The sequence below is a fragment of the Hesperophylax consimilis genome, chromosome 12 (assembly GCF_061612785.1).
Source record: "Hesperophylax consimilis isolate HC1 chromosome 12, BYU_Hcon_1.0, whole genome shotgun sequence".
NCBI lineage: Eukaryota > Metazoa > Arthropoda > Insecta > Trichoptera > Limnephilidae > Hesperophylax > Hesperophylax consimilis.
The window spans coordinates 11,801,834-11,807,949 of NC_142847.1; positions in this window are offsets into that span (position 1 = coordinate 11,801,834).

The following is a 6,116-nucleotide window of genomic DNA, read 5'->3' on the forward strand; positions in this document are numbered from 1 at the left end:
GACTACAGCCATGGACATTGTTATTACTTATTACTATACTTTAAGGGGAGTTTAATATTAACACTATGCATGTAAAAGAAAAGGAGAAACGAGTAAAAACAAAGAAGTTACGTAGTTACAAATTTTTTAAACATTTATTAAAAAAAAGTGTATAAGGTTGAGTAATAATAATAATAATTGGATAATTTGTAGAGCGCCGTTTTTGTGAAAAATCACCTCAAGGGCGCTGTACAATTTATTTCCTAGGATCTACATTTGTTATTTAGAAAAGATACCAAAACATACTTACCTGGCAAGTCACTTCCGACAAACACACTTATATTAAAAAGTTTATGCTTATAAAAGATAGAACTGCACGCAGAAGACACTATATCAAAAAACACTGGTCGTCGCATGATCTTAAGTCTGCTATAGTTTTTATTTTAATTTAAATGTATTTTAACTGTCTTAAAAGCCTACAAATTGTTAGTTGTTATCATTTTTATTTATTCTTCTTCTTCTTTCGTATGGTGGGGGGTCAGAGGGGGACATCTAGATCTGCGAGCCATTTTAGGGCCTCAGGCGTCGCCATGTGGACCTCATCAATCCCGCCGGGGAATGAATGGAGCGGGCATTCGTTGACCACATTTTTATTTATTTATTTTTAGTTATTATTTTTATTTATTTTATTTTATTTTTAGTATTTTTTACATTTTGTTAATTTAAATTGCCGCAACTGTGAAAGTGGAGGTTTCTGAAATTATGGATACGACTGTCTGAAAAGGTGCGTTTTAAGTTTAGACCTAAATTCTGTCGAGTCTGCGATCATTCTCAAATCATGTGGCAGTCCATTCCAGGCTTTAGGTCCTGACACGGCAAAAGCACGCTCACCGAACTTAGTATCGGGTGTGCGCTTTGGTTCCTTCAACCTTCCGATAGCTGATGACGTTGCTGACCTAAGGGTTGACTGTCGGGAATTGGAATCTTCTGGAATACACAATAGGCCACTTGCATCATATTTAAAAAAAAAAATTCCGGTTAGGGAAAATATTCTAAGACATTCTGTACTATTATTATTTTTTTAATCGTATTTTTGAAACCCTTGGGATTTTTTGAAAATTTCAATCCGAAAAATCAGACCTTTTTTTATAAACCGGAAAGACGGGACATCATTTTATAGGTGAGAAAAAACAATGATTACATAGCCGAAAATCATTTTTAAAAAAAAAGAACGTTTTCCACACGAATGACAGCCGAATAACGAGGCATACCAAAAATATTACATCTCATAAATATTTTTTTCCTTGATCCATCTTATTGATCATAAATCATTATAATGTACAACGTCTATATTAATAAATCCAATGTAATATACTTGTACTTTTAAAAAAAAAAAAAAAAAAATTGATTTTGATAAAATCAGCACCATACCATTATACCTCTAAAACACGTACCGACATCTAAATTGTACGGGGTTCTCTTCACATCTGTCAAAAATTCAAACCAAATGAAAAGTTCGCAGAGAACAAACAATAAATCTAGTGAACGAATTCAAAAATTCGCCTGAAATCAAAGTGATGCCATATAAAAAAATTAAATCAGTGTGGAATTTTACAAAATTAATAGGAACATTTTCAGTAGACGGGACATTTTCATGTAGTGACGACACGAGCCCAAATAATGGATTTATTTATTTAAAAATAAAAATAAATGTACATTTCTACAAAATTTTACTAACATTTTCGTAATCTTAGTAAAAGATCTATCTACACGATTTTTTCCAAGTCGTTATGAAATCCATGCAAGTGGCCTATTCTGATAAATAAGCCGGATCCATTCCGTTAAGTGACTTAAATACCATCCAGCATACCTTGAACTGGATTCTTTCAGGACATTTGAGCCAGTGCAGATTTTTGAGATGCTCTGAAATGTGGGAGTATTTAGATACTCCGGTGATAAGCCTTGCCGCGGCGTTGAAAACGGATTGTAATTTGTTGATTTGACATTTAGGGAGACTTGCATATATTCCGTTGCAATAATCTAGACGTGAAACAACATAGGAATTGACTAGCAATTTAGTCGCCTCTGTTGGCAGGTTTCTCCGCACTGCTTTAATTTGCCTTAATTGAAAGAACCCCTTGCTTACGGTTCTGTTCACTTGAGTTTTGAGGGAAAAATTAGCGTCCAGATTGACACCCAGTAATTTGATGCACGTTTTCGGAGTGATGTCACTTCCGGAAATGGTTATTGGCGAGTTTTCAATGTTATGCTGACGTCTGCTTGTAGCAGTCCACAGAAACTCAGTCTTTGTGGGATTCAGTTTCAATCTATTTGAGGTCATCCAGCGAGTAATTGCTTCTATACACTCAGTTATACGAATTTTTAGACTGTTTATTTCTTCTGGTAAGCAGTAAAAATAAACTTGCTGGTCATCAGCGTAGCAGTGAGATAGAAGGCCGAATGATTCTATTATTTTAGCGACATCATTTGTGAAGAGGATGAAGAGTAGTGGGCCCAGAACGGACCCTTGGGGTACTCCAGATGAAAGGGTTGCATAATTTGATTGGTTTTTTCCCACTTTTACGGCTTGTAAACGGTTGGCCAGGTACGATGTCAGCCAGGTCTTAACATCACAGTCATGGTCAATCGTGTCAAATGCAGCACTCATGTCCAAGACTGAAAGAAGTGCCAGTTTACCCGACTCAATGTCAGTAGTTATGTCCGACAAAACACGTAGTAACCCGGTTTCTGTGGAGTGGAACCGTCTATATGCAGATTGGTATTTAGTTAATAATTCATTTGAATTTAAGTGACATATGACCTGTGAGGCAGCGATTTTTTCTAATATTTTTGATATAAAAGGTAGATTTGAAACGGGTCGGTAATTTGAAAGATCTTCAGCGTCCAGTTGTGGTTTTTTTAATAATGGAGTTACGATAGCTGATTTAAGGGATTTTGGAAAGTCACCCGTGCTAAGTGACTTATTGAAAAGATGAACTAAAAAGGGAGCAATTTCATTGCAACACTTTTTCAGTAGCCACGTTGGAATAGGGTCGAGCGAACACTGCTTGTTCGGTGAAGTACGAATTAATTTCCTTACTTCTTCTAGGGATGTAGGTTTGCAGGAAGAAAGGTTTTCTCTATTGCATTTAATAAAATACGGTGGTGGAGCGTAGGTTGTTAGGGCTCGTATTGACTCAATTTTGTCAAGGAAAAACTTGGAGAAGATTTCCGGAGCTATGTCGATTGTATTTGGTGCATGGACATCAGCAATGACTGTCTTAACCGAGTTCCAAAGACTACGTGGATTTTGACGCTCTGAAGTGATCCTATTTGTCCAATATTCAGACCTTTTTGAACGGATTAAGATCATGTACTCTTTTTGAATCTGTATCCAATCGTTCCGTGATGTAACCCCCGAGTGTCTGTAGTGTTAGTTTAAATCTAGTCTTAATACCATTCTTAATTCTCATTCTTAAAATTAACTGTCCTTTTTCTTAATCCTAAATTATTGTTCATTCAATGTCTTTAAAAGTTGAGTCACGTTATGAAATAAATATACTTCCCTTTACGATGTTTCTGGATTCGCGGATCTCCACGTTCGCACTTATCACTGTTAACACAAGCGGCAACTTGGGCTGGTTCCAAAGGGCGGAATCAGTTCAGCCTGGGCCAGGGCTCCGAAGGGCGGAGTCGGCAGGCAGCGAGTCCTGAGAGGGCAGCTTCCTGGGCGGAAATCTGGCGACCACTTTGACTTCCGGGGCGGAAGTTCGCGGGGTCATGGGAAGACCCTCGGCGACCGCTCCAAGGGGGAGGGCAGGAGGTTCCTCGGCGGAGGCGAGATGGTAACTCCTGCGAGGGCAGATTCCTGGGCGGAAGAGCCTCGGCGACCACTCCAAGGGGGAGGGCAGGAGGTTCCTCGGCGGAGTCGAGATGGTAACTGCCGAGAGGGCAGCTTCCTAGGCGGAAGAGTCTCAGCAACCCCTCCAAGGGGGGCGAGATGGTAACTGTTGGTTGCTGAATCATCTGTCTTCAGCAGCGTGATCCGGCGACCGTAGCACGCCTGTGGTGGGGTGCTGGAACTATAGTGGTTCCGCTTTACACCACTTCGGTACGTTGTTCGGGTCCGTGGCGCTGGCATCGCCATTTTCACCCCTAGATTTATTATTACTATTAAATATTTTAAAATTACATTTTTACAATACGACCTTCAAATAATTGCAATATAGCCTAGCCTTGGGCGAAGGTTTTTATTGCTCTTGGGTCGCTGGCTTAACATTTTTCCATTTCAGATTTATTATTGTATGAGGGTCTAGAGCTAAATCTGCGGACTAATGGGTGTATTTCTAGATTGACTTTCTAATTTTTTTATGGCGGTTGCCGGTCATTCTATACAACTAAATATTCAAGTCTAATAATATGAACTGCCGCCTCCATCTGTGTGTAAAATTACGGAGACATATGCGGGCGCACGTGTTCAATTTGGTCGTTCTGTGAATTCAAGTCACGTAGATACCTAGGGACATATCATTCTGATAGGTATCTACATGACTTGAATTTACAGAAAGACCAAAGTGAACACGTGCGCCCTCATATGTCTCTGTAATTTCACACGCAGATTGAGGTGGCAGTCCGCATTATTAAACCTTAAATATTAAGTGAATAGCCTGGCCGGCAACCGCAATAAAAATTTAGAAAGCCAACTTAGAAATACACCCATAAAGTCGTAAATCTGAAATGGGTGTATTGTTAAGCCAGCGATCCAGCAATAAAAACCTTCGCCCAAGGCTATACTATATTGCAATTGTTTGAAGGTCTTTTGTACAAATGTAATTTTAACATATTTTAAATAATAATAAATCTAGCAGTGGGAATGGCGATGCCAGCGCCACGGACTCAGACAACGTACCGAAGTGGTGTAAAGCGGAACCACTTTAGTTCCAGCACCCCACCACAGGCGTGCTACGGTCGCCGGATCGCGCAGCTGAAGACAGATTCCGCAACCGACAATTTACAGTTCCCATTCAGAGAGACATCATCTCGCTCCCCCTTGGGGCGGTCGCCGAGGCGCTTCCGCCCAGGAAGCGGCTCTCTCGACAGTCACGATCTCGCCTCTCACAGTTCCCATCTCGCCTCAGGAGCAAAGAGTGATCATCTCGCCGCCCCGTGAGGCGGTCGCCGAGGCGCTTCCCCCCAGGAAGCTGCCCTCTCGGCAGTTACCATCTCGACTCCGCCGAGAAATATCCTGCCCTCCCCCTTGGAGCAGGTACCGAGGCTCTTCCGACCAGGAAGCTGCCCTCTCAGGAGTTACCGTCTCGCCTCCGCCGAGAAACTTCCTGCCCTCCCCCTTGGAGCGGTCGCCGAGGATCTTCCGACCAGCGGGCTGTTCTCTCAGGAGTCGCTTCCTGCCGACTCCGCCCTTCGGAGCCTTGGCCCAGGCTTAACTAATTCCGCCCTTCGGATTCAACCCAAGTTGCCGCTTGTGTTATCGGTGATAAGTGCGAACGTGGAGATCCGCGGTTCCAAATAAGAATTATAATTTAAGACTATTATTAAGCTTAGACGAAGACTAACCCTTAACTTTATATATTTTTTTAAATAAATTTTTAATTGTGTTTGTAACTAAGTAACTTCTTTTTTTTCTCGTTCCTCCTTTTCTTTTACATGAATTGTATTAACATTAAACTCCCCTTAAGTATAGTAATATATAAATGCATAATATACCTCATATGTATATATGTCAGCGACATGTCATTGGTACCAACTTTTATAACTTTGCAACTATTGTCATCTATTAAGGCGAACTGAGTTCTGCATGTTTCTGTAGGCGAATGTGTGGATGCACGGTTAGGTAGAAACTGTGCAGGTGTGTGGGTCGAGCGCTATTCGGTAATCCTCGGCAATGCTCGTGCATTGATGTGAGTCATTCTGGATGAGAGTGGTTTATTTATGTTCTGGATCGAATCGCGCACTCGCGAACAGCATTAAATTAAGCTCATGTAAAGACTAAATAAAGTTATATTTTTCATTAAAAATAGATATTATTATTTAATCCATTCTCTTAATCCTGCTCAAACATCATCCATGTAATTATGTACTGTTTGTTTCTGCAATAAACAAAATAATAATAATAACAA